Consider the following 7,174-nt stretch of genomic DNA (forward strand, 5'->3'; position numbering starts at 1 on the left):
TCATTAAACTTTTATATTCACTGATCCAAACCTCCAGTGTGAGGCAGGTTTTACCTCCCAACTGTTCATTGGACTTTTTATTATTGTATTTTATATTATTTACCGTGATAATTATTATTCCTGCACTGCTACACAGCTCTGTGCAGTAGCTCTGGTGGCGAGACGATCACTCCTTTTATTAGTATGTGTACTGGTGTTTTGTATGTGTTGAATAAGCTACTGGATGCCTACATCTATCTATCTATCTATCTATCTATCTATCTATCTATCTATCTATCTATTATCTTTTACCCTTTTGAAACTGCTTTCATCCGAAATGAAAAGAAAAAATAAAAAACCATGGAAGGGTCAGCCGTAGTTGATCCTTTCTGCCCGATTAATTTCCTTTCTGTGAATTTCTCTCCTATCTGATTAAATGTGCACGACTTGTTCAACTGTTTGATCTTCAAGTACGTCTTAATAAATTCAGATAAAGTGCAGCAAAAGTCAGAGAGAGAATTAAAGAGCGAACAAGCACAGCTTAAACCCGGGTTTGTGGAAGAGTTTAATGAAGTTTTTTTTTTTTTAGAGAGAGTGAATGAAGAGACGGTTTGTGAAGAGGACAAACAGATCTGAGACGAGTCAAGTGGAGCTGAAGTGAAAACGATAGTGAATCTGATGTGGAGATAACAGGATGAGCTGACACTCCGATGACTGCTGCTGCTGCCGCTGACTGGGAGACTGAGCAAATTTAATGAATAGAGGGAAAAGAGTTTTTACTTGGCTAGACTCCATTTTGTCAACACAATTGTTTTTTTTTTTTTGCAAATACAGCTCAGCCCAGAAGAAGGTGTCAGGCGGCTCTTATTATTATTATTATTATTATTTTCACTTCAGGAAAGACAGAGCAGTGAAATAAACTACTAAAAGAAAAATATATGGTCTTAGCAACAGTGATAAGACTCTGCAAAAGGTTTAATGTTGGTTTATACTGATGTGATATCATAAACGTGTATCTATTATATAAATCTATGATCATAAAAACTGGGAACTAGGAAAGAATCTGAGGAGTTTTGTCACTTTGTCAAAGATCTGCTGCTGTTTGGAGGCGTTTAAGGATCGGCAGATGGGAAAAGTCGCCACCTGCCAACACGGAGAGCTCCAGGAATGTCTGGCAAAGAAAGTTGAACCAGGCTCAACAACGCGTCGCCATCCAGCAGGGCGCTGCAGCGGTCAACAACAACAAACATATAAGTGCCTGTTGCTGGTGGATTACTTTGTAGTGCGAATGCTGTGTTTCTGCTGTTTACCTCGTAATCATTGCAATGAAAGATAAAATAGTTTCCAGAGTTGTAAAACCCAACCGATGTGCTGTGTTTTGGCATTTGATAAGCCTTCAAACACACTCATTTGTTGCTCTAAATGGACCTCCTGAATTGTATTTCATCATTCACTGGTACCCTAAACAACACAGCCCTCTCGCTTTGCTTCAACACAGAGCTGTTTTTCAATCTGAATGCAGAATGCATTGAGACCCCAGAAGCCATCACACTGTAATCAGTGGCTCAAAATGATCAGTTATAGAAGCAGCCGGTCCGACAAGCATCACTTCAGGGTTTCCCCTGCAAGTAAAGGTCCTGGGAGCTGAGTGGAGACTTTGTTGAATTGACTTTTAGAGGAAAGAAAAAAACCTTCTCTAGACTTTTAAAACATGCTGACTTTAAACTTGCCAAAGTATTTACATCTAAAAGGAATAAAATACAAATAATAATCACACTAATAATATTAATACAATGGTTTAAGATCTGATAAACATCACATGTTTCTCTCTAGACTCCTGCTGTGTTTCCTCTGAGTCATCCTGTCTGTTTGTTTCTGCCTCCATTTCTGATTCCCTCTGTTCACGGGATTCTCCGGCTGATCGTCCATGCCTCGCCTCGCCTCGCCTCGCCGGCGCACTTGTTTGCGTCCCCTGCATCTTCGCCACTGTGTACAGCATGTCCTCATTACTAAAACATCAAGCGTGTTGCATTAATGCTCCCTGACAGCCCCGCCTTAACTCCATTGATGTATGCTTAGCTTGACATTTCTCCAAGATCCCCAACCAGGCGCTCCCTCGTCTTCCCCCACCGGCCTGCTGCACCACAGGGGTGGAATTGTTTGTTTTCATCTGTTTGTGTCTGTCTGCCACCCTGCATCTGTCTGGCCTCTGTCCTCTCGCACCCCAGACCTCATCCCAACCTCATTCCCCATCATTGCTTGTAGCACTTTTTCCTTCTACTTTCTTACATAAATTGGCTCGCTGCCATTATGGCATCAGAGAAAAAAAAAAAAAAAAAATCAATCCCTCCGGTTATTCTTGTACATTGTTATTCACCTTGAAGCTTGTAATGTCCAACAAGCATCAAATATTGAAGATGACAAGATAATGTATTTATATGAGAATCGCAGTCATTTTTCTCTCTGCTGTTGGATGAATTATGTGAGAGAAGACTTGTCATGGACACTTAAGTGAGGTGAACTTCAACTGGAGGCCTGGTGGGCACCGACCATGATAAACGGATTGAGCTGGTTCAGCTGTTCCCCCGAAGGATTTTATCACGGACACTAGCCATTGTGCAGCAGGCCAAGAGCTCTATATTGTGATTTTTACTTTCTGTTTTCTTTGTATCTCTAAAAAATTCTTCAGCCCGAGTTGTGCCAGAGAGCTTATAAAGAGAGCGCAGGGACGATTTGACAGCATCTTTAAGAGGACAGTGGATGATGTAAGAAAGCAGAGCGCAGTCTGTGGAAAACAATACAGCTGCATTTATTTCACACACACACAACTGTGATCAACAGCATCCTTACTCAATAAGAAATCAGCACAGTGACAATAAAAGGCTCCTGTTTGTCGCGTTACTTGATCCACAACTGTTCAAGAAACATAGTCGATCCTTCCTCACGACAACATCTCTGTTTCCTTTGTATCTTTAAAGTTCTTCAGCCCGAGTTCTGCCGGAGCACTTTACAGAGCGAGCGGACAGTTTGACAGCATCAACAAGAGGACGGTGGATGATTTTAGAAAGCAGAGCACGGTCTGTGGAAAACAACATAGCAGCAGTCTCTGTAATCTGCTCACAACATAACATGAGTTTACACGTTCAAACTGCCTGCAGTTGATTCACCGATCCTTCCCAGAGAAGTGACGTCAATATTATACCAATTTATTTTATTCTATAAGGTGATTTTTGGGTTATTAGGAGGAGGAGAGTCCAAACCATGATCTTTCACTAACACTAACCGAGAGGTTTTTGTTCTTAAGCTTAACCAACAGCGTTAAATGACACGCAACATGAAAGTGTAAAGTCGTGTTATTTGTTATTTGTACTCAGATTGTGAGAACAGTTTGGTGATCAGCAGCATCCTTCGTCAATAAGAAAACAGCAGAGTGACAATTAAAGGCTCCAGTTTGTTGCTTTACTTGATCCACAACAACTCAACAACACAGATGATTCTTCCTCATGACAGCATGACAGCAGCAGCGCAGAGATTTACAAATCACTAGAAAAACACTGGAAAATGAAAAAAGGACGTCATGCAGATTAACAGAAATCCTAAAACCAGACAGACGTTTTTAACTTCTCACAATCCTGCAAACAGAAAAATATTAGTTATATATGATATAATAAGTATAAAAAGAGACACAGAATTATACACATATTTATTTGAATTAGAGCCTGACTGATACAAGATTTAACGGAGACACTGATATCAAACTGATTAATGAAATTAGAAGAGCATAAACATTTTTGATAAAGATCCAAGATATGTACTGACCAGGGCCAAATGTGGCTAACATGCTGTTATCTGGCTAAAATAATCCTGTTAATTCTCATCCATGTAATTTAGTTCTTTTAACGCAGTTTGAGGATCAATTTGATTATCAATAATAATTGAACAATAAAACAAGCAGAGAGTTGAAACTATGATCAGCGTTCATATGATTGGCTGAGTGCTGATCATGAGGTAGGTGTGTGAAACATTTTATTGGTGCTAAAATCATAATTATATCAACTTTCTTGTATTGTAAATCTGTGAAAGTGAGAAATTTGTATCTGAAAGTCTGTTTATGTTTTTATGTTTGGTAGAAACAGAGAATCGATGCTGGTGTGACTGTTTCTAATCTAATTCAAAACATCCTGTATCTTGTATTTCTCTACTGCAGTCAGTTGTTTTGTATGTTGTCACCAATATACTGAATCTGTAATAACATAAAAGGTCAATATTAAAGAATATCTTAATAATGAAACATAAAGATAAGAGCGGAGCTGTGTGTCCTTCTGAAGGTGGAATCAGCTCAGTGAGTAAAGTCAGGCAGCTATAAAACAATGATATCAGCAATCTAAACTGACTGTAATGCTTAATGACGTGTGATAACCGGTGTTCAGAAAATCAGAAATGTGTATTAATCCGTCTGACGTTAAGAGCTCGACATACATCACCGTACCGCTGTGATGTCACCGTCTCTGTTCCTGTTCGTGATGCTAAAACCACCTGGTTGCTAATCGCTTTAGTTAAAGCACACTGAGAGAAGCTTTCTACCCTCCATCTCTCTCTTCTCAAAAACATTAGAAGGAATTTTATGTGATAATTTTATTGCAGCAGATGATTAAAATCACTAAATTATCCTTTTTGTATAAGATTCTTGATTCAATATATACATTTCTGGAGACGTTGTTGTGTATTGACGATTTCTCATCAGGATAAACATCTGTAAATCTACCTCTAGCTCTATATTATAAACATCTGGACACCTTTCAATACATTAAACTATAGCCGAGGTCTCTACATATGATAATGTGCAGTATGAGTCACATATGGTGCATTAATGTAGGTCCACTGTTGAATTATTCACACAAACATAATGACTAACAAACAGTGAGACTAGAAATGACAGCTGAAGAGGATGGCGTGGGTGTCAGTAATCAAACCATTATAAAACGATTTATATGTGAGATTTATCTATTTAATGCGTAAAAAAAAAAAAAAAAAACAACAAAAAACAGCTGTATAGACCTCGAGCAGATGTGTCCTGCCAGCGAAGAGGGAAATGTCATTGCTGATACGATTCCTGCCTCGGCCGTGTGTCTGTCTACCTGTTGCCACTTCCCCAACGGCTCTCTCTCTCTCTCTCTCTCTCTCTCTCTCTCTCTCTCTCTCTCTCTCTCTCTCTCTCGCCAACTGGTGTGTGTGATTGTGTGAGTGGAGACAGATGTGCTGGCGTCAGAGCAGAGCCCCACCAGCTGCAACCCATACCATAATCAAGACCTCTACTTATACTCAGCCCTGCCAGATCGTTCTGTTACGACCCGAACGAAGGACCCAGACTCGGAGTTGGAATGAATAAGAAAAGGTTTAATTGACCAGGCTCTCAGGGAGCGGAGGTGGATGGAGGAGCAGGGCAGAGCGGGGATGTTAGCGTGGCTGGATGACGCTGGTAGACGGGTCGACAGGGTGATGATGACACAGTTAGTTCATCAAGCAAAACAAATCAAGACTAAGCTCTGAATGCACATGTTCCACAATCCTCCCTCATCTCACAGGAGACCTTCGGCAGACCAACAACTTTTTTGCCCACTGCTTATTATTGTTGTTATAACCATTGCTATGTTGATGATACCCAACTCTTCCTGTCGTTCCCGCCGAAAGACCACATAGTCACGGCCCGGATCTCATCACATCTTGCCGATATGTCAACATGGATGAAAGAACGTCACCTTCAGTTCAACCTCTCTAAGACCAAGCTCCTTGTCGTCCCAGCCAGTCCCTCCATACAACAAAACATCAGCATCCAGCTCGAATCAGCTCAACTCAGCCCACAAATTGTCTGAAACTTGAGCGTCATGATCGATGAGCTAACCTTTAAGGTCCACGTGGCCTCAATCACTCAGTCGTGTCGGTTTGTCTTGTACAACATCAGGAAGATCAGATCCTTCCTGTCTGAGTCTGCAGCACGACTCCTGCTACAGGCTCTTCACACATTGACTACTGTATCTCCTTCATGGCAGGCCTCCCCGCATGTACCTTCAAACCTCTGCAGATGATCCAGAACGTGGCGGTGCGTCTAGTCTTCAACCAACCAAAAACAGCACACGTCACCCTGCTGTTCATATCCCTCCACTGGCTCCCAGCTGCTGCCTGCATCAAATTCAAAACCCTAACACCCGCTTACAAAACAGCAACTAAAACAGTTCCTTCCTTCCTGAACTCCCTCATTCAGGTCTACACTCCCTCCCGCCCACTACGCTTTGCCAATGAAAGGCGCCTGGTACCACAACACCCCAAGTGACCCCCAGTCTCTAGCTGGACTCTTCTGCTCTGTAGTTCCCTGGTGGTGGAACGAGCTACTAAACTCTGTTTGATCTGCAGAGTCCCTCTCAATCTTTAAGAGAAGACTAAAGACCCAACTCTTTCACAAACACCTCTGCACTTAATGGACTGAAGGAAGAGAAAAAACAAAAATACGCCTGTTGGCATCTACGTCCTATCAGACTCAAACTTTGCTTTATAGCACTTTACTCATGTTGTTCTCTTCTAACTAGATCCCTGCTGGTGTTCTATCAGCTCTCAGATGTGCGTCGCTTTGGATGAAAGCATCTGCTAAATGAAAGATTGTAAGATTATTGTTGTTGTTGCTGTGCTTCTCTTTGTCTTCATTGCTGCTGCTCCTGTGGGAACACTGGGTCTCTGTAGATTAAAGAGTACAGTCTAGACCTGCTCTATGTGCCCTGAGATAACTTCTGTTGTGATATAGCGCCACATAGATAAAATAAACTTTACTTGTCGATGGCTGAAACAGCAACAACCTGGCGATGAGAGTTGATGAAGAACCAGAGCTGATATACTGCTGAGTAGGTGAAGACTGGAGCAGGTGTGAAGGCTGGACGGCAATCAGGGAGCTGGGAGAGCGAGAGGAACACCACACCCACAACACACACACATACACACTCACACACACACACACACACACACACACACCATACACACATATAGGGGAAACACCAGGAAAAAAAACTAAACCGGAGGCGCAGCAACGACTGTGACAATGGTTCATTGCGGCGGCTTGAAGAGTGCAGTCATACACTATACAGATCTCTGTTTGTTTGCTTTATGCTGACAGGACCAATTCATCACCGCCGTGTACGTCGGCTTT

The 7,174-nt window shown here is 41.7% G+C and overlaps 1 long non-coding RNA gene across 1 annotated transcript in view; it reads left to right on the forward strand.

The window, feature by feature from the left end:
• The window catches only part of LOC137169885 (uncharacterized), a 152,312-nt gene extending 145,829 nt beyond the window's left edge, over positions 1 to 6,483 (forward strand). The window contains exon 2 of the long non-coding RNA XR_010924557.1: positions 6,411 to 6,483. This is a non-coding gene — a long non-coding RNA (uncharacterized lncRNA). The remainder of the gene's footprint in view (positions 1 to 6,410) is intronic.
• Positions 6,484 to 7,174: the final 691 nt, after the last annotated feature.

The sequence above is a fragment of the Thunnus thynnus genome, chromosome 18 (assembly GCF_963924715.1).
Source record: "Thunnus thynnus chromosome 18, fThuThy2.1, whole genome shotgun sequence".
NCBI classification, from domain to species: domain Eukaryota; kingdom Metazoa; phylum Chordata; class Actinopteri; order Scombriformes; family Scombridae; genus Thunnus; species Thunnus thynnus.